Genomic DNA, 6,714 nt, shown 5'->3' with positions numbered 1-6,714 from the left:
GACCAATTGGGTTTAGAAGAAATATTAGGGTTATTAGACATAGATGAAATGGAAAGTGATAGTTATGATACATTAAATCCAGATGAAATTACTTTTCAAGTTGTACAAGTTGACATTGAAGACATTTATGCAAGGATTTCACTTGTTCGTGTTCTTATTGATGATTATATTTTAGAAAATGTTGACTTTGATAGGCTAATTGCTATTTACGGCTTTGCCGATATTGATGAACTGTTTTATCGTTTAAGAGAGTTGAATATTATGTTGAGTGTATATAGTAATGAAGAATAAATGTGATATGTTCAATTAAACTTGTTCATAAAAAAAAAAAAGGGGGCACAAGTGAGAATGGTTTTATCCATTCTTGCTTGTGCCTTTTTTTTAAAAATCAAAATAAAAATGGCGGGAAAAACCGGTCCGCTGAATATAACGGTACTTAATAAAAATTACGGATGAGAGATACACTCGTCTCTGGGCTCTAGCTCTATGTCGTATGTTTCCCTACGGGATCGCGAAGCGGGCGAAGCCATAAACAGTTGGCAGTTGGCGGTTTGTTGATATAATGAGTGTTGATAAACCTGGTCAGTTGCATTCTAGGTCTATTTACTGGTATGACAAATTCAGCACTTTCATCAGCAATAAATTCATTATAAATGTAGTTAGAGAAATCTAATAATGGAGAGTAGTCTGTCTCACCTCCACTTTCATTGGGCCTTGCCCTCTTCGGTATCGGGGACATTGGCGGCGTTGGAGGAGCATGCGCAGTCAGGAGAGACTCTGGAATAGCTGGTTCCGGCCACTCTGACATGACTTCAACTTCAATCCAAGTGGTAGCAGGGATGATAGGCGTGCTTGTTACTTTGGGGGCGAACCTCTTACTATGTTTCTCATGGGCTTCTTGAATTTTAGAAATCATTTGCACCATTTCTTTGATGGATGATTTTACTGGGTATCCGTCTTTCTGGATCAAGGTGAGTTTTTCCTTTTCAAATATCTTGTACACTCTTACAAGTCTGATCTTATGGTACTTCAGTTTGGCCATAATGTATGTTTTCACAACTCTTTTTGTCCTGGAATGAGCCAATTTTTGCATAATTGTCTGAAAACCAGTTATATAAGACTGCTGCAATTTTTGTATTTTTGTTTGAAAACTGATGTTTTATGGCTTAAAGGGTTACTAACACTTTAAAAATGCACTCTTCTAGATAGACCACTTTGATTTATTCAATGCTTTATTTGAAATTTTGTATTTTATTATAAGCAGGTTATTTATAAGGGATTTCATCTTCTTGCTTCTGCACACAGTTTATCTTCAGTAGTATTTTTGCCTTTGATTTCTTCTCAGTATTATATATTTATCAATTTGTTCTAGTGTAAGGATTTTTTTTTAAAAACTGTTACATTACTTACTGTCAAAGGTGTACACTGTTTCCATGCCATTTCCTATCGCATCATCTGAAAATAAACAATTCATTTCTCATTTGCCTGATGATAATAATGTGTTGTTTCTGTGTTTTATATAAACAACTTTTTAACATTTCAATATGCATATCAATTATACATGTTAAAACACCAGTTTTGTTACCAGTTGGTGGCTTTTTCCTCTGCCTCACTGGGGGTTAGTTTTCTTTGTTAACTGCAATCTATATACACATATATATATTTTATATAGTGTAAAATTATGAAGTGTTAAGCATGTCATTTCCTTCTGTGATTTATAGTATATGTTGAATTTGGTATTGCTTGCATTAAATTCTGTGATATACATACATACATATATATATATATATTATTTTGTTAATTGTTAACTAGTAATAGATATATTATTTTGTTGTTGTTAACTGATATTATTTTCTTGTTGTTAACTGGTATTATTACCTTCTGTGATAAGAGTACAATGTTGTTGTTGATTTTTGACATGCTGGTTAAATTGAAATAAAATGTCAAACACTTTGTGTATACAGATGTTGTGCTGCTTTAATAAAACATAATGTATTTGAGGAATTTGTACCAGTTCTGGAAGTATTAAGTCAACAAGCTATTCATGAAAGAATGTTATGCGAATACTACCAATGAAGGTGTCCCTTCCTCCATGAATTCCTTCTGTTAGGCACTTCGGCAGAATTTGCAAGATCTAAAAGTAGTAGACTACATTTATCACACAATTGCAAACACAATTTGATATGACTTTAATCCTCAGTTCTACTATTTAACGCACATTTAAATTATTTTATTCTTATTTTTTCGATAAGGTAATGACATAATTTATATGAAACATCTTTTGATTTGTTAAAAAACAAATACCAGAACTGTATTTATAATACACGTATACATTTCATACGGTGTGTTGCCAATCTTTAAGCCCCACCAAATGCTTTGGTGACCCTTGGCCCGACTGTATGCAGCGATGGCTTGGGACTTTCGCTTTACTGTGCTCTAAAAAAAAAAGCTAGATGAATCGATGACAAAATAGCAGCAGGTATAGAATATGTAAAAATGACATCAACAATCATGCATTAAACGATGATGAATGTATGGTATGGTTCGTTGACACACATAACGATATTTCATTAATTTGATAAATCCAAGCTGGGCAAGAATAGCATTTAGAATCTATCTGTTAAATTGCCCTAATTAAATAGTGATTTTACTTGTGATTTATTTACACATAAACCTTTTCGTCGGCCAATTTCTTTTGGACCTGTTGCAAGCTTCTTTCATTTCCGGAAATGCTGTTTAAAGTAAAGGTATGTTATAATTTAGGTTTTACGATTTAAAAAAAATGATTAAACTTTAGATTTATGAGTTCAATTGCTGAAAAATGTACGAACAATAAACTATACCATAAACACAGTAAATTGAAAACGTAACTAATAGATGATGACAATTTCATTTACTGTATACATAATAAGTCAAAACAGGAAAATACTTTTCTCCCTGGTTTCCTCCCAGAATTTTCTTTTCTTCTCTTGATCTATACCATCTTTCCAGGACCCTTCAAGGATGAAGGAATATAAGTATCTTCCATGGCCGAGAGTGTAAGATAGGTTCATCCCGACCCTCTTGCAGGGTGTTTTGCGGAAACGAGTTTCCGCAAAACACCCTGCAAGAGGGTCGGGATGAACCTATCTTACACGAGCGGCTATGGTAGATGCTTTTTCTCCCACCTCAGTTAAACAAAATTAAGTAAAAATGTATTTTTTTGCTGGAACTCATTTGTCTTAAGTGAACATAAATGCGTATGGATATGCGATAGCACGTGGTTGTCAAGGATATGCGCGAAGTGATCCAGTTAATGTTAATAGTCAAATCGGTCTTTTTAAATAGTTCTAAGGAGAATGAAGCATTATTTGTTTAATGGTGCGTGAAAACTGTTTAATGGCGACATTTGAAGCGAGAAATAATTAATAAGCGTTCTAAATATTACCTTAAGACAAGATTTCCTTGATGCTACAGACGACAGTCTTTAACAAGGGAGGTAATTACAATGTGTTGACCATGAAAAAGGAGTTCCATCCGGGAATTTTATCTTCGCCCGTGGGCAAGATAAGAATATCTAGCATGGTTAAATAATTGGATCTACTTATCTGATGTGGGAGAATTGTCTTTTACCTTCCTCACGAGGAGGCATATTTCCTCATTAGACCAATTCTTTTTTGGGTTTTTGATTTCGCTTTTGATCATTTCCTTATTCAGACGATGCATCCTAATGACAGAGCGCTTGGTTGTTTACGTTTACTTTACCTCCTTTTGAAGTGTATTCGTACGAAGACTTCGTACGAAATCAAGGGCGAACAAGTTAATAAAACGATCGCAGAAATCTTCGTACGCAATTTCCCTAGATTTAGGGTGTAGTTCGTACGAAGTTTTTAATAAAACTGGCCCTAAGTTTTATGTCCAGGAGCGTTGTCTTCGTTGAATATTATGCGCTCGGGGTCAAGATTGGAGCGTTTCTACTCAATGTCTGCATCAACTCACGTCTGAAAACATGAAGTCAAACCTGGAATCTTGAATATTCTTTATTGACATTAAATTCTAATGATTTTCAACTTCAGAGTAATTTTTTGATAGAAGTTAAAATGTTAATCTGCTTAACATCAAGTAATAACTAGCGGTCACTGTCCGGCCATCGGGAACCTGGTGCTTGTAGGATCATGCCCTTCCTGTCCATGAAAAACATGAACATGTGTTTGTTCATGTTACCCACCGCTTCTCTGTACTGTTGCCTTATTTGGAAGAGCAGTCACAATAGTTTTCCATATAAAAGGACTGTTTTTAAACATTTACAAGCACTAAATCATTGTATTGTATCTAACATGGAACATGTGTAAATTAAGATCAGATAGTGTACACATATTAATGTGGCTAAGTACTATTGATGGTACAGATACCGAAAATGGCACCTCTGAAATGACTGATATATTGTTCTTCACTGTGTTTAACCATCTGTGAGCAAGGAAGCATCTGATCATCAACAAGATCTATGTAAGTTTGCCTGTAAGTCCGATGTTGATGGTAGGGGAGGCTTAAAATTGCACTCGCCCTCGGTCAGTGCCGCAATAGTGTTGCTGATTGAATTTATATTGGATGTGCTTCATCCAGGGATGTAATTGACACTTCATTTCTGTGACCACTGGTAAATATAATGTGCCTCGTATCCTACATCATTTATGGCTTGTATAGCTGTTTCGCATTATACAGTGTGCTGTAAATCGGTGATGGAGACCTGCAGTGACGCTTATGTTCTTTATTTACATTTAAATGCCCTTTTTGGTAGTTTTTTTTTTAGCATACCAAATGTCAAATGAACAAGGATTTGCAATATTTATATGAAAAAAACTAAATAAATAACATCTGAAGCATTAAATGACACCGTGTAAACGCCAAAAATCATAGATCACAAAAACAAATAATTAAAAACAAGCAACATAGAACAAGAACACAAATCTTCACAAACAACACGGTACGAGGGATGATCAATAATAGACTGCCACTATATTATTAATAAACATTTTTATAAGCAAAACTACAGTAGCTAAGTTTCCAAAGTTAAAACATAAACTCCCCATTTAATGTCACATGGTAAACACCAAAGACATTGAACAATAAAACAAAACTATCAAAAACAAGAAACAGAAAAACAGCACAAAACTCCCAAAACAACACATTGGATATATATTATATCTAAAAACTAGGTGTTTTATCAAGGATTGTTAGGTGCTTCCTTGGGACGAGTACGTAATGCATAAACACTTTGTAAAGAGATGATGAAGTTTTTGTTTGAAACTATGAAACTCCCACACACAGTCTGTCTTGGTAAAATTACAGGTTTAAAACTGACTATGTGATCATAGAGTTTCTTTATGAAAGCATCATGTACTATAAATGATAAAACAGTAAGGTGTTTATAAACCATAATGTACATTACACATTATTTTCTTAAAATAGTACAAATACAGGATGTTTCATATCATCTGTTACCTTTGAGCTGTTTCAAAAAAAAAATCAAAATATGGAATGTACTTTCAAATAAAGTTCACTTAATGTTAGGAGATATATTAAGGTTTCAATCATTATAACAAAAGCAGTTTTACACAAAACGCCAACCTCATTGTCATTCAATGTCAAAATTGTTCAATTTTACATCATGACGTCCTTCATGTTGCAAAACGTCGTCCAGGCGTTACTTTAAGTGACTGACAACTGCCTTGTATGTGTCTATTAAAATTTGTTGAACCCTTTCAGGGATGATGGCCCTGGGGTTTACTCTCTTTCTTTGAGATATCCCCAAAGTCAAATGTTTAGTGAGCTTAAGTCCGGAGAGTGGAGTGAGGAGGCAACACATTGTCCTGGAAGAAATAGTTTGTGCCAAATGTTCTCTCGAGCCTTGAAATAACTTTCCCTGAAGTATGCACCATCTTAATGAAACCAAAGACTAGTATCTTTCATGTGTATGCGGTACGGCTAGGAAAATCCGACCCGAGGGCGCGTGCGGAAGCCGGTAACGAGGCTTGCCGAGTAAATAATAAAACGCTTATTGGGTGGTGTTCATCAACATACATTTTCCATTTTGTTGCAGTTTGGACAGGATTGTTTGTGGTGGGCGTTTCTACATCAGGCAATCTTGAATACGCTACAGAAGCAATAGTGACAGTAGATGCTTTTGTTGCAGTGGTTGGGACATGTGTCTCAATCGGGATTTTGCTGGCAATAAAGGAGGCATGTCTGGACATGTTAGGGAATGATTGGTGCAAGATTGACTGGCGGAATTCATGGCTGTTTTGGACATGGCATGATAAAAAATCCTCAAGAGAGTTGAAACAATTGAACAGATTCCGGTAGTCATGGTCTGGCATTGATCAGCCTTTGATCAGCTCATGTCTAGCTGCAAGTTTTGTCACCTGTCAAAAATGTGTGCACTTTGTACATTGAATATGTACCTAGGAGTTTGACATTATCTATGATTTTTCCCTTTTCACCATTACTACCGATCTTAAATTGTTTTATGTTTGCCATTGTTGATTTGATAATAATTTTATTGCTGATTTTATTAATGAACGCTGCCGGAAGTAAGGGAGAAAAAACGATTTCACATTGCTTATTATTGACATTTTATTAACATTTTACGTTAAAAGAAGCGGAATAAGTTATGTTGCCATAAAATATATATATTTTTTTTAATAGTACTTTGTTTTGAAAATAAGAAAATAAAAT

Source organism: Mya arenaria, chromosome 8 (genome assembly GCF_026914265.1).
Source record: "Mya arenaria isolate MELC-2E11 chromosome 8, ASM2691426v1".
In the NCBI taxonomy this organism is placed as follows: Eukaryota; Metazoa; Mollusca; class Bivalvia; order Myida; family Myidae; genus Mya; species Mya arenaria.
Note: the sequence above shows the minus strand (reverse complement) of the source record.